This window comes from Pan troglodytes, chromosome 12 (genome assembly GCF_028858775.2).
Source record: "Pan troglodytes isolate AG18354 chromosome 12, NHGRI_mPanTro3-v2.0_pri, whole genome shotgun sequence".
Classification (NCBI taxonomy): Eukaryota; Metazoa; Chordata; class Mammalia; order Primates; family Hominidae; genus Pan; species Pan troglodytes.
Window position 1 is genome coordinate 49,830,173 of NC_072410.2, and position 16,813 is coordinate 49,846,985.

Sequence of the window (16,813 nt, forward strand, 5' to 3'; positions counted from 1 at the left end):
AGGGAGCCCGCAGTCGGAGGCAAAAGCCGGACTGGAGCCTTCGCGGGGAGATCCAGGCCTCCTCCTCCCCTCGCCACTGGCTTCTCCTCGCGACTCCGCCCTTTAGCTGAGTCTGGTGGCCGCTGCCGCCGTCTCAACCCACGCGGGAGCCGAAGAAGGCGTCCGAAGGGCTTGGGCTAAACTCCAACCCTCCCCTCCCCGGTGTGTAGCTCAGCCTAACTCTCCCATTCGTCCCGGGATGTCGTTTCAGTTCTCAGAGAACTTGGATCCGAGCGGAGGGTGGATGTTTGGGGTCCAACACATTGGTTTTCCCGAAAACCAGCTCTCTGCCCCCCTGCTCTCCGGGACTCTCCCACTCACCCACCATCGGCCTCCTGGGCCGCGGTCTGAAGCTGCGACCTTGTTCCTGAGGTTTCGCGTTTTCTGGATGTCACGGGGGACAGCTCTGGAAAGGGGACGCTCACTCCCTTCACAAGGGGCCAGGCGGGGCACTGCGCGGGAGAAGCCGCCGGAGCGGTCCCACTGCCACCCTCCAGCTGTTCGCGGGGCTGGAAGCAGCTCCAGTGCCCAGACACGGTGCCGCGACCGGCTTGGACCAGGACGGCGGGCCTCGGCACTGGGAGATCCACCCCCTCGCCTTCTCTGAGGCTCTGGGGGCTCAAGTGTCGGCGGGCCGGACCAGGTCAGGGCCTCGGAGACACTGTGGCTTAAACTGAAGCTGGCCAAGTAGCCCGAGCCCATCTCAAGAGAACACGCCAGCCGTCAGGACACGCAGAAGCAGCCTGACCTCCCTCGACCTTCACCTTCCACCCGCGACCGCGGAACCGCGGACGACTCTGCTCCGGCCAGTTTTTCCGTGTGGCGGACGAATTCCCCGGGGGCAGTTCTCACGACAGGCTGTGAGAGCCGGGACTCCGCAAACTTTCCCACCCCACCTTCCAGGCCGCAGAAAGGCGCCGCTCCGAGGCCTAGGAGGGCGCGGGCGGCGGTGGGGAGGCTGGGACCTGGACCTTGCCGGCGCACTGCGGAGAGGGAGCCGCAGAGAGTTCCGCTTCCTCGCCGCTGCCGGGGTCCATTCTAGCGGCCTGAGAGCTGCCTGGGCGCGCAGATCTGGGTTGGGCCTCCTGACGCCCCAAGGCCACGGGGTCCGTGCGCCGCGCAACTCTGCGGGGACTCCAGGCCGGGTCTTGGCAGCGGCCCGCCTGAGCGCCGGGAGCCGTGGTTTGGAAAGCGCTCAGGGCGCCCCGGCCGCCACAAAGCGGGTTAAAGTCTATTTTCCACTCGACTGCTCCGAAAAGCCCCCGCGCGCCGACGCCGTTCCGGCCCCCTTGGGCGAGGTGGGGAGGGGCGGCCAGGGGTGGGGAGGCGAGGCGGCCGCACCCAGCACTCCTCCGCGTCCTGGGAACCCCGGGGCCTGGCACGGCCGAGACACCGCAGAGGCGCCTTCGGAAGGAATGATGGAATCCGTGGGGAGCGCGGGTTCTCCCTGGCCTCTCCGGAGATTTCCAGCTTTCTGTGATGGTCTTTTCCTCTCGTTTGTGTCTCAGGCTCTTTATTTTCCCCCTCTCCTGTCTCCCGGCTCCCCTCCCTCCCGACTTTTCCTCCTCTGATTTCTTCCCCCTCCTCCTTTTCCCCACCCTCAGTCTGGGAAAAGTGGAAGCGCCGCCGAGGGGGGGACCAGGACCCGACCAGGCCGTATCTCTAAGGGGGCGGCGGTGCGGAGCTGGGCAGAGGTACAGAAGGAGATTTTCGTTCCATATGGAAGGAGACAACGACGGGATTTTGTTGGAACAAGGTTCCCACAGGGATGCGGGTTCAGTTGGGTAAACGTTGCCTGGGCCTGTGCTCTGCGGTGACAGAGCAAGTGCTGGGGGCTGAGACAAGACGGGAGCCCAGCAAGCTGAACCCGGCCCGAGGGCCTTGCGCTCCTAGCCTGGTAATGAATCCCACCCGTTCTGTCGCAGACCCCCACCTCCTACCCCCACCGAGAGGCTGGCCAGGGGCCACGAACTTGTTTAACTGGGCAGGTAGAGGAGCTAGGAATCTACCGACCGTCCTAGACTTGCATCTACACTGGCCACCTCCTTTCATTCGTGTGGCTCTGGGTATACTTGTTCATATCTAAATCAATAGACCTTTTATTACACCACCTTCCCTTGTGAGGCATTCAAATGCTGACATTTCTACTCGGGAGGCTGAGACAGGAAGATCTCTCGAGCCCAGGAGGTCGAGGCTGCAGTGAGCCGTGATCATACCGCTGCACTCCAGCCTGGGCGATACAGGGAGATCCCATCTCTAAAACAAACAACAAAAAACGTTGACATCCAGCTGTCTGTCATTAACTCCACTTTACAGATGAAGAAACAGACAGCGGAGGATCAGTAACTTGAGTCTGGTCACCGTCTGGGTTGGGCTGGGACAGCCCAGGGGTCCCAGCCTGGCCTAGCTTCCACTCCCATTCCATTCCTGTGAGGATGCAGTCGCAGACTTCCCGGGGGAGGGGGAGGGGTGCTGGAATGCGCTGGGTGATAGGAGTTCCGTTTTCGTCCTCCCTCACCCTTTCCTCTCCCAGCGCCCCTTTCTGTCAGCTTCCTCTCCTGTAATTCCCTAATTTTCTTCCTTTTCTTCCATAGCTCTGCTTATCTTTATCCCTTGGCCAGTTTCCTCTATTTTCACTCCTCTTAGGACCTCTTCTCTTGTCGTTTCCTCTGCAGCAAGTTAAGAGAAGAATTTGTCACCCTCAGGGGGTCTCTAAGCCTGCCTCTGTGTACTGGATTCAGTATCAGTGCCCCCACCCCCACCCCAATCTTCTCCTGTGCCATCTCCCCTGCCCTGTTCCTCCCAGACTCTCATACTGCTCCCTCTACCACCATCCCCCACAACTGATCTTATACACAAATACTTCCCCTCTTCACCACTGGACAGCTGCCCATCTTAACCAAAACCCGTTCCCCCCACCACCTTCTGCTCCCTGCCCTTCGTTTCCTCCCACCCAAGCTGCTGAGCTCTGCCAGAGACTGGAGGCTCTTTACGCTGGAGTCCACTACATCCCACCCATCTTCAGGATGCTTACCTTTCACTTTGCCCCTGTCCAGCCTCCCACAGTTTCCTGGAGTTCCCATCTCCTGCAACCCGGAGCCTCACTTTTTGGAGAATAGCCCGATGCCTCCCAGGCTGATACAGCCTAGCCTACCTGTTCTGGCTCTGGCCCCACATTAACGTTTTCCCTCCCTCTCTCTATTTCTGGAATAACCTGGCCCCAAATCCAGACTCTCCTATTTATTAGTGGTGAGCCCTGGGCCAATTATTTTGCCTCAGCTTGCGTATCTGTGAAATTGCAAGCGTTATACGGGACCTCTGTGAGGAGTAAATGAGATAACATATGTGGTGCACTGGATCAATGTCAGACTCCAAAGAGCACTCAGTACAAGTTATTGTCTCTGCCTTTGTCCATGCGGAGAACTTGGGAATCACCTCAAAGCATCACTCTCTCATCCTCCACATCCAATCAGTGGCTCAGTCATCCAGTGATGTAATCCTCAAGTCTATATCCTCTTCCTTTTGCTTCTTTGCTGGCTAACTTTGTTCTTAAAACTCAGTTCATCTCCCTGGGAAGCCCTCCACCCCATTCTTTCATAGCATTCACCTGCGATGGGGGTTGTGTGTGTCTCCATCTGTCTCCCTCACAAGGCCATGACTCCCTGCTCCCTCTAGCTGGGAAGCTGCTATGTACATCTCGCCACCAGCACAAGCCAGGCAATGTTTCTCCAACAGAGATCTTGTGAGAATTTGGACCAGCCACACCCCCAGCCATCTCTCTTTCACCTTTCACCTCCTTCTTTCCTATTCAGCCTGACTTCATCTTTATGTCTCCTTGCCTTACAATGAGTTTTCTGTCCTCATGTTTCTCTCAGTCTTTTGACTTGTCTTTTTCACCACAAAATTTCTTGAATGATTTTTAATCTCTCTCCAATTCTCTCACTTGCCCTCTATCCAAGCCTTTGCAACCAGACTTGGATGCCCATCATATTAGGAAAATGGCTTTTGCAAAAGCTCCAAACATTTCATTATGGTATGAGGACAAGGGCAAGCAACACGTGCTTGTGGAGAGCACAATAAATTCAACCTCATGGAGTTATTGAGACCTAATGAGTTATAATCTCCACCTGATGAACTTGGAGCAGTGCCTGGAACATAGTAGGCTTTTGATAAATATTAACTGCTATTATTTCATAGAGCCGTGCTAGGAGCCAAATGCGGTAATGTGGTGCTTGAGAAGTGGATGGCCCAAACAGAGATGTTCTGTAAATGTGAATACCCACTGCATTTAGTGTTAAACAGGCTTAGTGCTAAAACATTTAAAATATTAATATTTTTATATCGATTACACATAGTAATGGATATATTGAGTAAAATGAAATATCTTAAGAAGATTATTTTATCTGTTTCTTTCTACTTTTTAAATGTGGCCACTAGAACATTTAAAATTATGTGTCTCACATTATATGTCTATTGGACAGAGTTATAAAAAATACAGATAATCCAAAAGGGGGGAGTGAAGGGAAAACAGAGATCTTATAATTGTCAAATCCTACTACCCAGAAACAAACATCGTGAAATTCTTACAGTATATCCTTCCAGTTCTTTCTATATGTGCCTCCCTTTAAAAAAAGGATCATACTGTACATAGTATTGTAACTTCTTTATCTTTATAACCAATCAAAGCATCTTTGCCTCTCATTAAATATTCTTTATTGTTGGACATTAATACAGTTTACAGATTTTCACTGTTTTAACAAAATTTCGACAAACAGCTCCATAGCTGTATCTTACCGCATGTTTGTGTTTCTTTTTCTACATATTTCTAGCTGTGTAATTTCCAGATATGCAATATTTTAATTCTTTTGATCCATTGTCACTAGTTTGGCCTCTGGAAGTGTTCTATATAGTTATTCTTCCAAAGGCTGACTTTAAGAATCTCTCTCTCCATCCTCTGAAATGTTCATTAGGACACCTTATTTCCAAATTTGAGTCTTTTTTAGTCACAATTGTTTATAGGCTCCTCAGCATCTGAGTACCTTCAACCCCCTTTTCTTTTGGAAACTCTCTTCCCTTTATTTTCTGAACAAGATACTTGCCTGGATCTGCAAACTCTGGGAGTTGTTCCTTCATGGGCTCTACTTTCTTTTCCTAACTGTGGGCATCCATGAAGGCATCTTTATCCTTAGCCCTTCCCTCATTCCATGTATCATGCTATTTATTCTATCTATCTATCTATCTATCTATCTATCTATCTATCTATCTACCTACCAACCATCTATCATTATCAATTTCCACACTTTCAACCAATACTGTAATGCAGACCCTGGCAGGTTTGTAATGCCAGCCCTATATTTTTCTCCAGATCAAGTCACTGATTTTCAAATGCTTGTGAGAAGCTTTCTTGAGGGGTTCCTACAGGCCCCCTAGACACTCACCATACCCCCAAACTGAGCTCAACATCATCCCCACCAAATCTGTGCCTCTCTCTGACTTCTCTCTTCTGATAATAGCTGCCCCTTTCTGCAGGACACCCAGGCTTAGCAGCTAAGAGGCACCTGTGATACCTCCTTTCTCTCGGTCACTGCTGTGCACATCCAGTCAGTCTTTGCATTCTTTCATTTCTTTCTGTTCTCCTTGCCTCTAATTTGGGTTCTTATTACCTTTTCCCAGTGATTCTCTTATGATAGCCATTTGTGATCTCTCCTTTCTACAATTCGTCTTACACGTGGCTGGCTACCAGATTTCTACAACACAACTCTAACCTGTTAAAATTTTTTCACACAACTCTGGACCCAGGGTGTTTTTGTTTTTTTTTACCTCTCTGTGACTCAGTTTTTCATCAGCAATCTGGAAATAATAAGACCTGCTGTGGAGAGTTAAGAGAATTAGAATGAGGTGATTCATGCATAGCTCTTAGCACATAGTAAGCACTCAGTAAACATTAACTATTAGTGTCAGTGTTCCAATGAAGTTCAAACTCCTAAGCTTGGCATTCGAGGCTCTTCATGAGCAAGTTGTACCTGTCTAGCCTCATGTCTTCTGCTCACCTTTGGGTAGCCTGCCCTGTGACAATACTGCCACCAGCCAGAGCATTCATCCAGGGACTCTGTGCTCCCTGTGCCTCTCTGTGCATGTCCTGTACATTTGCTTTGCTCAAAAACATTACTCCAAGCCAGGTACAATGGCTCACACCTATAATCTCAGCACTTTGGGAGGCTGTGGCAGAAAGACTGCTTGAGGCCAGGAGTTCAAGACCAGCCTGGGCAACATAGCGAGACCCTGTCTCTACAAAAAATTAAAAACATTAGCCAGGTGTGGTGGTGCATGCCTGTAGTCCCAGCTACTCTGGAAGCTGAGGTGGGAGAATCACTTGAGCCTAAAAGTTCAAGCCTGCAGTCAGCCATGATCAAATCACTATACTCCAGCCTAGGTTAACAGAGTGTGACCCTGTCTCAAAAAAAAAAAAAAAAAATTACTCTAGAGCATGTATCAGTCCAACTTCTGAGAGGAGGAAAATTTTCAATAGTGCACATAGTCAACTATTTAGAATGCCAACTTCATGAGAACATCTATTTTGTTCACTGCTGTGTTTCCAACACAACACGGTTGTCTGGCATATAATAAATGCTCATTAAAGATTTGTTGACTGAATATAAAAATGTGAGAAACATGACTCAAGGTTCCATTTGTTCTGAGATGTGTAAAAATGCAAGTTTTCATCATAATAGAACGTAAAGAATATACAGTCCTTGCCCTGTAGGGTTTGCCGTACCTCCCAAGATAGGTGGAATTCTTGCCTGACCCTCAGGGTGGGCTTCCCATCCTAGGCCCCATGTTGGAAGAAGATGCTTCTTGCAGAGCCTCTGACTGCTGGGAAAGGAAACCCAGACACTTTGAACTGGGAGCCTGCCCAATAATTGGCTAAACTCTTGAGTGGGAAGGACTATAAATTCAGAGTTTCTAGTGTGACTCTATTACATAAAATGTGTGAACTTGGAGCAAATATCCTTTTCTTCTGAAAAAAAAAACCACTTCAATGGATGCCTTGTAAACGCAAAGATAAACCACTTCAATGGATGCCTCATTTTTGCAAAGATAAACCAAAGACTTAATTCTTTAATGGAATCTATTAGAGACCACAAGCTCAAGTGTTCTGCATAATGTATAAATGTCTTCTCTATAACAGGATGTCATTTTTGCTGGTTAATTTAACTTAGGGAAATGTTTATTTTCAACATTTGGGTCTAGTCAGCTCTGTCTCTGAAAATTAGGGTTCCTTCTTGGGAGTATGTATGCATTCTGATTCAAATTGTTCTCTATAGAACTGGAAAATGAAGAGTGAGAAGGTCCATATTTTCATCTCCCACTGGGAGAGGACTTTTTTTTTCTTTTCTTTTCTTTTCTTTTTTTTTTTTTTGAGACAGGGTCTTACTCCGTCACCTAGGCTAGAGTGCAGTGTTGCAATAATAGCTCACTGCAGCCTCGAACTCCTGGGCTCAAGCAATCCTCCTGGCTCAGCCTCCCAAGTAGCTGGGACTACAGGTCTTTGCCACCACACCCAGCTAATCTGGTAGAGAGTGTTTTGACCTGAATTGCCAAAGCCCACCCTGAGCTATTCTGCTGAATGCTCACTCAGAATTTCAGTTTAGAAGGAATTTTTGGACTTTGGGAAATGTACTTGCATCAGATGATTATGTAGTGAGAGATTGGCTCAATGGGGCTCTAGGCAAGCTCAGCCCCTAAGAGTTCTGGAATGGGCACACTGAATCTTGGGCATAAATAGGAGGTGAATGAGAGCAGGTGAGATTTGGGCTGGAGCTGGGAGATGGCTTCCCCTTCCTAAAACTAGAGGGTCTGGACCTATGGGAGGGAGGAAGTGTGATTTTGCTATTACATGGATGGGACTATCAACCAGCAGATATCTGGGCCATGAAATGCAATGAAAAAAATGGGGCCATTTGGTATAGCTCAATGTCAAGACACTTCAGTAGGCCCATCCCTACCTATTTTGTTGTTCTGCTGGCCTGCTGACCTGCCTACCTCCCCAACTGCCCACTTACACAAATTTATTTGTTCATATCTGGATCTGAACAACTTTGTATTACACAGCACACGCATTTCGTATCTTTTCTGAGTTGTTGAATAATTTGGCCAGAGTCCTTTGTAGATTCTTTCTTTGTGAGTGTAGTTATCTGAATATGATGTCAAATTTGTTTCTAATAATACAGTACACTAGAGGTCCAGGGAGCCTTCCCAGTACAGAACATCTAAGAACTTGTTTTATTTTGACTTTTTATTATAAAAATTTCCAAACTTACATAAAGGTAGACAAAATAGTATAACGAGCACCCACATACCCTGTAACCTAGATTTTACAATTATTAACATTTTTCCATTTTGCCTCATCCTTTTTTCTCTGGAGTATTTTTATTTATTTATTTATTTATTTAACAGAAATAGGGTCTCACTCTGTCACCTGGGCTGGAGTGCTGTGGCACAATCATAGTTCACTGCCTCCTCAAACTCCTGGGCTCAGCCTCCCAAGTAGCTGGGACTACTGGTACACCACTGCATTGGGCTAATTTTGTTATTATTATTATTTGGAGAGATGGGGTTCTCACCATGTTGTGCAGGCTAGTCTTGAACTTCTTGCCTCAAGCAATCCTCCCATCTTTGCCTCCCAAAGTGCTGGGATTACAGGCATGAGCCACTGTGCCTGCCTTGAAGTATTTTCAAGTAAATTACAGCCATCATGATATTTCAGTCCTAAATATCTCACTGTGAATCTCTATCGGGAATTTTTTTTAAAAGGAAACTTTTATTACATGAAATTTTAAACATATTTTGTAGAGAGAACAGTATAACAAACTTCCATATATTTACCATTCAACATTAGTTAATAATCTTTTGCTAGTCTTAAAAATATCTTTTAGAATGGTGGTTGAACTGTCACAAAAATAAAGAAAAATCCCCAGTTTCCCAGAGATTGTAGAAAGCTTGAATTGAGACAAGGAAATGAGTTCTGAAGCTGCAGTGTGTGTTGGAACAAACTTCAATTCTCTGGTGGCCTGGAGCTTGGGTTGTAAAGGGCTCCAAGTGGGAGGAATAACACTTGGGATTCATCCAAGGCAGGAAATCAGATCAAAGATTCCCGAAAGGTGACATCCTTACTGAGTGAATGAGAAAAAATTTCACCCCAACAAAGGGAGGCGGTGGGCATATGTGCCTGGTTCAGCTTTGGCTCTGTGTAGAGGGGAAAAAAAGAAAACATGTTTTCCTCAGAGTTTCTAACCACAGCCCCATTCTCACTTGGATGTGGGACCAAACATTTTAGGAGCCCCTAAAAGACCCCAGGCTGAAAATTTAGTATGTCTTGGAAGAAGAAAACAAGTGTATTTATTCCTCTTCTAGAGGAATATATTTGATAGCCAAACGATTCCCCCAGATAAAGTTCCGAGAAAGATAAACTCATAATCAAAAGTCATCAAATATGCAGGAAAATAAACTATCACAAACTGCAGAATGAGACCTGCAAAAAGACCACCTATGTTAGAATTATCAAATATAGACTATAAAATAATTAGGTTTAATATGTCACAACATAAAAGAGGTTATTAAAAAGAAACTAATACCTTGCATAAGAGTGCAAAATGGTACAACTCTGGAAAGTTATTTGACAGTTTGAAATAAAGTTAAACATATAAACACTCAGCCATTCTACTCCTAGATATATGTGCAAGAGAAAAGAATGCATATGTCGGCCGGGCGCGGTGGCTTTGGGAGTCCGAGGCGGGTGGACCACCTGAGGTCAGGAGTTCTACACCAGCCTGGCCAACATGGTGAAACGCCATCTCAACTGAAAATACAAAAATTAGCTGGGCGTGGTGGCAGGCACCTGTAATCCCAGCTACTCGGGGGGCTGAGGCAGGAGAATCACTTGAACCTGAGAGGCGGAGGTTGCAGTGAGCCGAGATTGCGCCATCGCACTCCAGCCTGGAGGACAAGAGCAAGAAAAAAAAAAAAAAAAAAAGCAAATGTCTACAACTGATTGTTCCCAATCACCAAAAACTTGCAACAATCCATGTTCCCATAAACAGCAGGATGAATAAATTGCTAGATTCATACAATGAAATGCAGCAAAAACAAAAACAAAAACCAACTATTGATTCATGCAACAACATGGATAAATCTTAAATACATTATTGGGTAAAAGAAGCTAGACAGAAAAATATATATGCTGTAAGATTCCATTTATATGGTACCTTAGAACAGGCAAAATTAATCTACATTGATAAAAGTCAGAATAGCAGGTCAGGTGCTCACGCCTGTTATCTCAGCACTTTGGGAAGCCGAGGCAGAAGGATCCTTGAGCCTAGGAGTTTGAGGCCAGCCTGGCCAACATAAGGAGACTCTGTCTCTACCCTGCCCCCCCCAACCCCTGCCAAAAAAAAAAGTCAAGTGTGGTGGCACACGCCTGTGGTCCCAGCTACTTGGAAGGCTGAGGCAGGATTGCCTGAGCCCAGGAGGTCGCTGCTGTAGGAAGCCATGATTGTGCCACTGCACTCCATCCTGGGCGACAGAGTGAGACCCTGTCTAAAAAAAAAAAAAAAAAAAAAAAAGCAGTTATCTCTGATGAATTATTGACTGGAAAGTGGCACAGTCGAATGTTCCGAGGTCCTGGAAATGTTTATATTTTAACCTGGTGCTTACATGGATGTACACATAGGGGAAAATTCATCAAGATATACACTTCAGATTCGTGCATCTTACAGAATATAAATTACAACTCAGTGTAAACAGAGGACCCAGCTGATTTGGAAAAGGACCAAAGAGAAATAAAAATTATAATAACTGAAATTAGCGACTCAATAAGAAGTTAGCAGATTAGATGTAGCAGAAGAGAGAATTCATGAACTAGAAATCAGAAGAGCTGAGGAAATGCAGCACATAGAGAGGCAAAGCTGCAGGGTACATCAAGAGGTTACGAGAGATGGAGTGTTGTGTCCAAAGGATTATCGTGTATCTAACCAGGGTTCTAGAAGTAGAAAACAGAGGGACTCAGGGAGAGGCTTCCTTTGAAGAGCTAATGGCTAAGAATTTTTTAAAAATTGATAAGCCAGTTGCTATGGTATGAATGTTTGTCCCCTTCAAAACTCAGGTTGAAATTTAATCTCCAAAGTGGCAGTATGAAAGCGTAGAGCCTTTAAGATGTGATAGGTCATAAGGGATAACGGCTCTGTCCTCATGAGTAGACTAATCCATTAATGGAGTAATGGGTTAATGAGTTATCATGGGAGTGAGACTGGTAGCTTTATAAGAAGAGAAAGAGAGACCTGAACTAGCATCTCAGCTTCTTCTCCACGTGATGCCCTTTGCTGCCTTGGGACTCGGCGGAGAGTCTCCACCACTAAAAAGACTCTCACCAAATGCGGTATCTTCAACCTTGCACTTAGCCTCCATAACTGTAAGAAATAAATTTATTTTCTTTATAAATTACCTAGTTTCAGGTATTCCATTATAAACCACAGAAAATTAACTAAGACACCAATCCTTGAAATAAGAAAGCCCATTGAAATTCAACAAGATAGACACATCTACATATAGGCAATGTAACTGTAGAATGCGTAAGGAAAAGGGATCTTAAAAGTAGCCAGAGAGAGGCCAGGCGTGGTGACTCACACCTGTAATCTTAGCACTTTGTGAGGCCGAGGCAGGCAGATCACTTGAGGCCAGGAGTCTGAGACCAGCCTGGGCAGTATGGTGAAACCCTGTCTCTACTAAAAATACAAAAATTAGCCAGGGATGATGGCGTGTGCCTGTAGTCCCAGCTACTCGGGAGGCTGAGGCAGAAGAATCATTTGAACCTGGGAGCCAGAGGTTGCAGTGAGCCGAGATCATGCCACTGCACTCCAGCCTGGGTGACAGAGAGAGAACCTGTCTTAAAAAAAGAAAAGAAAAGAAAGGAAGGAAGGAAAGAAAGAAAAAAGGAAGGAAGGAAGGAAAGTGTAGCCAGAGAGAAAATATAGATTACTAGAAAGTGACAATTGGACTGACAACCAACTCTCAACAGTGGATGCCAGGAGAGAGTGGGATATATCTTCAAAGCACTGAGAGAAAATAACTTACAACTTAGAATTGTATTTCTGGCAAAAATTGTCTTTCAAAATAAGGGTGAAATAAAGACATTTTCAAACAAATCAGAAATGAAAATTTCTACCAACTGACCCTCATTAAAGGAATTTTAGGCAGAAAGAAAATTATTGTAGAAGAAAAGTTTGAGGTGAAAGGATGAATAGTGAGTAAAGTTAATACAATATAAATAAATATTGACTATATAAAACAGTAATGTCATTGCATAATTTGTGGGACTAAAAAAATAGAAATAAGTATTGAACAACAACAGCATCTAAGTTGGGGTAGTGTGTTGATCAAAGTTAAAGTACATTTGGATCATACATTTTTCTAAAGGAGAGTAAAGATTATGATTAACTTTAGATTTAGAGAAATGAAATATGCCATCCAAGGAATAGAAATGGGCTACTACTTCCAAATTAGTAAAAGAGAAAAAAATAGAATTTAAAAAACTAGGACAAAAGATCATTAAATAGCAATAAAACAGTTTCTTAATAAAAACAGTCTGTAGAAAAACCTTAAATCCATGGTTTCTAGGCTATAGCAGGAGTATGCCACTAGGCTGAAAGAGCCTTGCTTTGGGACATTAATCTTGTTAGAAAATAACTGAGAAAACATGGAAAGTGTCTTAACAAGAAGTGTTAGAGAATCTGTCATTGGCATTCTCTTCTTGTAGATGGAACACAATCACTGAGCAATTCTAAATAAATACTTAAATCACAGGAATCTAAAAAGTGATGTCAAAACAAAGGTTTGAGTTTCTATTTTTCACAAAAATTTCCAAGAGTTTATCATCAAGTTATGATGCCAATAGTAATAGTGAGGAGTAGTCAAATATTTCATCATCAAGAGGAAATCAGAGTTGACATAAGGGTGGGTAGAGGGAGTAACACATTTTAAGCCAAGATTCTGCACATGGTTTGAAATTGGAGAGGAAGGAATGGGCCTTCTCACCCCCAGACTACCTTTAACGTATAAAAAGTTCAAGGCAAATGAAAACATTTTTTGAAATATCTGAGTAATTGGATTTTTCATGGGTGGAACAGAGCATTATAAAAGACATGCAATTCTGTTCCCATTCTAGTTGTTCTGCTAACACAGTTCAGGAATGAAAGAACAATCATAACTTGAAAAAATTTCTGGAAGTTTTCAGAACACGAGAAAAAATATAAAATGCATTTATATTTGATGTAGTTTTATAGTAAACATATACTTTTTGGTGACATACACTGTCTTTTGTAAAGTATTACCTGGCTAACTAAAACCTAATGAGGAAAGTAGGATGTATTTGAAGTTGAAGATATTTTATTTCTGGGAAAATTGTGTCTGCCATGGGCATAGGGGATCTAATTTGCAAATGAAGGCAAGTGTTTTGAGTTTGAAATAAAAAGAGAACTTTATAACTAATTTAAGTTGGTTTCTACAAATTGTGCAAACTTGTGAAAGTTAGGAAAGTTACTTAACATTTCAGTGCTACTTTCTTTATCTGAAAAATGAGAATAAGTCATAAAACCTACCTTAGAGTTTTTTGGAAGGATCCAATGAGTGTATATAGGTAAAGCACTTAGAATAGTAATAGTGTCTGGCACATAGCATGTGCATATACATGGTACATACCATGTACATTAATGAAATAATATACATGGGCATTGTTTCCATAAACCACTCATAAGATACAATGAGACAGCTGAGGGTATAATGGTGCCCAGCTCTCAACCTGTGCAAGCTCCCTGCAGAAAATGTCCAAGGCCATCTTAATTAAACAGCCCTTCACAGGTGCTATGATGTGTTAGTCTGTTTTTGTGTTGCTATAAAGAAATACCTGAGACTGGGTAATTTATAAAGAAAAGAGGTTTATTTGGCTCATAGTTCTGCAGGCTGTGCGAGCCTGGCTCCAGCATCTGCTCGGCTTCTGGTGAGGCTTCAGGGAGCTTTCACTAATGGTGGATGTCAAAGTGGAAGCAGGCGTGTCACATGGTGAGAGGGGAAGTAAGGAGTGAGGGGAAGTCCTAGAGTCTTTTAAACAACTAGAACTCAGAGTAAGAACTCACCCATTACCAAGAGGGGGGAACCTAGCCATTCATGAGGGATCCACCCCTATGATTCAATACCTCCACGAGGCCCCACGTCCAACATTGGGGATCACATTTCAACAGAGATTTGGAAGGGACACACATTCAAACCATATCACATGGGTATAGATAATATCACTGGGAGGCTCTCACACCCAATTATTATGGAAGCTGATTTTAATAAAGTGTATGGCTGTGTCTACACTGGAGCTGCTGACACAAGTGGAAGATTTAATGTGTTGCCACAACGTTTATGGAAGATGAGCCAAGAGCTTTATACACACATTGTCATGTACATCTTGGGGATTTATTGGTGTTGAGATGTGTCGGGATATGAAAGAACTCTGAAGTGATCTCAGTACTGTCAATTATTTGTATGACACTATTCATGCATCTCTGAAAAGCTGGCAAATTTTCAAAACATTTGTAAGTGGAGTGAAGGGATACTGGAAACTCCAGAATTGTTGAAAATGTGTTGGATTATTGGTCATGATTGAGGAGCTTCTGCAGGTTATTCAAACATGGAAAGATGTGTCAAGCTATTTTTTGAAATATACAGGTGGCTGGTGCAGTGAGGTCTTGGCTGATTTTGGTTTCCAAATTTGAATTCACCTTTTGTTTATAAATTTTAACAAAATGTAAACAATGGGCTAAGTATTACAGGCACTGGTTTTCTAAGGAGCTTCTAATTGAAACTATAGACATTTTTCTCTTTCCCATCAAAGGTTAAATAAGCATTTCATGCTTTGTCATCTGAAAGAAGTGATACATATTTTTAAACCATTCGAGAGTGAATGGAGAAATTATGCCAATAAGTAATCCCCAAAGGTTTCAAAGTGGAAAAAAATTCCTTTAAGAAAAAAAAAAGTTCATGGTAACTAAGGTAATACATTTTCCCCTACTACTTCAGAAAAACAATTTAGTATAAATGTTTATTTCCAATAAATAGTGGCCATATTACTAAACTTATGTTTTTCAAAAACCATAAATGGCAAAATGAAAGAAATTTCAGCAACACTTTCTCATGGGACAGTATATTAAACAAAGAAATAATCAGATACATGCAAAAATTTTCTGTGTCCCTGCCTGCTGTGCCCACACCTCCACCCACCCCCTACTGGTCCTAGGTGAACCCCATGGCCTTCCTTCTGGTCACAGCCGATTGCATCAGGGTGGTCCCCTTGGGCTTATTACTGAACTTGATTTGGGGCCAGGCTCAGGCTCAATGAGGCTCTCTCAGGCATTTGAACTAAGGGCCCCAAAGGGGAGGGATATTTGGTAATGGGCAGGGGGCAGAGTGAGTGTGGCAAAGCAGGGAGGTGGGACCGTGCCTGGAGCCTGTGAGGGCTGCACCTCAGTGTCAGCCCAGGAGAGCTGTCCCTGTAGAGAGGCCCTCCTGGCTTCAATACTCATCCCCCTACCGCAAAGCCCTGTTGTATTCCAGGTCAGGAGCACCTCCTTTAACATGAAACTTCTCTACCCATGTCTATCTCCCCTGAGCAGCTCTTAAGACGTTGAGAGTAGTGCTTATGTCTGTTATCTCACTCCCCTCTACAGCAGATGGTCTCCAGGCACACTAGGAAATGGGTTGATTAGGTTAAGAGGACAGTCAGGAAATCCGGCCAGCTGAAGGATGTGATGAGTGTGGAAAGCACTGCAGGAGGGGCCTCTCAACTGGATCCCCTGGATGGTGGCCGTCAGTGGCGGGGAGAAGCCTGGAGCAGTCTCAGATGCCTGCTGTTGAGAACAGGGGCCTGATAATGTAGACACTTGCCCCCAGGAGAGCGGCTCCATGTAAGCCCCTCTGCTTCAAAGGCATCTGTTATCTGGTCTCACCCACCTCTCTCTAACAGACCGCAAACTACCAAGCTAGCTGGAATCCGCATTCCCACCCCATGCCCATTCCCCGCTCAGTGCTTTTGCTCACAAGGTTTTGGCCAGCTAGCGTGCCTTCTTTCTCCCCACCAATGCCAACCCTGCTCAACCTTCAAGGCGTGTTTTAGTCTCATGTCTTCCAAGAAGCCCTCTCTACCCACCTCCCCTAAGCAGTGCCCTTTGGAGTTGTCAGATTGCCACTTACACTTGCATTTTTACAACTCAGGAAAGCCATTGGGAAGGGACCACGGACTCTGCGGCCATGACATGAAAAGAACAAGGTGGCCACTACCCTTGGTTCTCACACAGAAATTCAGGCCTTCCTCACCCACTTTTTGACTCAATCTATGGCCCGTCCCCACCAAAGGAAAGGAGAGTCAGAGAGGTTCCTTTCTCCCACATCCATGTCTGGGTTTCCAGTGTGTCCAGGGAGCCTTTGGTTTTAGCTCTTCTTTCTCCTTCTGCCTCCACAAAGGCACATGGATGCTTCTCCCAGGCTTCAGCCCACCCATCACCCCTACCCAGTCCTGGGGACAGCCCTGTCTGTCTCTGCCCCATCCTGCAACATCAGCCCAGGCCCCCAGACACAGCCCTTTGCAGCCAACCCTCCCTTGACCTGTGAAGAGGCTCAAAAAGAGGCCCTAGGCCAACCAGATGCTCCCTTTTAGAAATGTGAACTGAAAGACATGGAA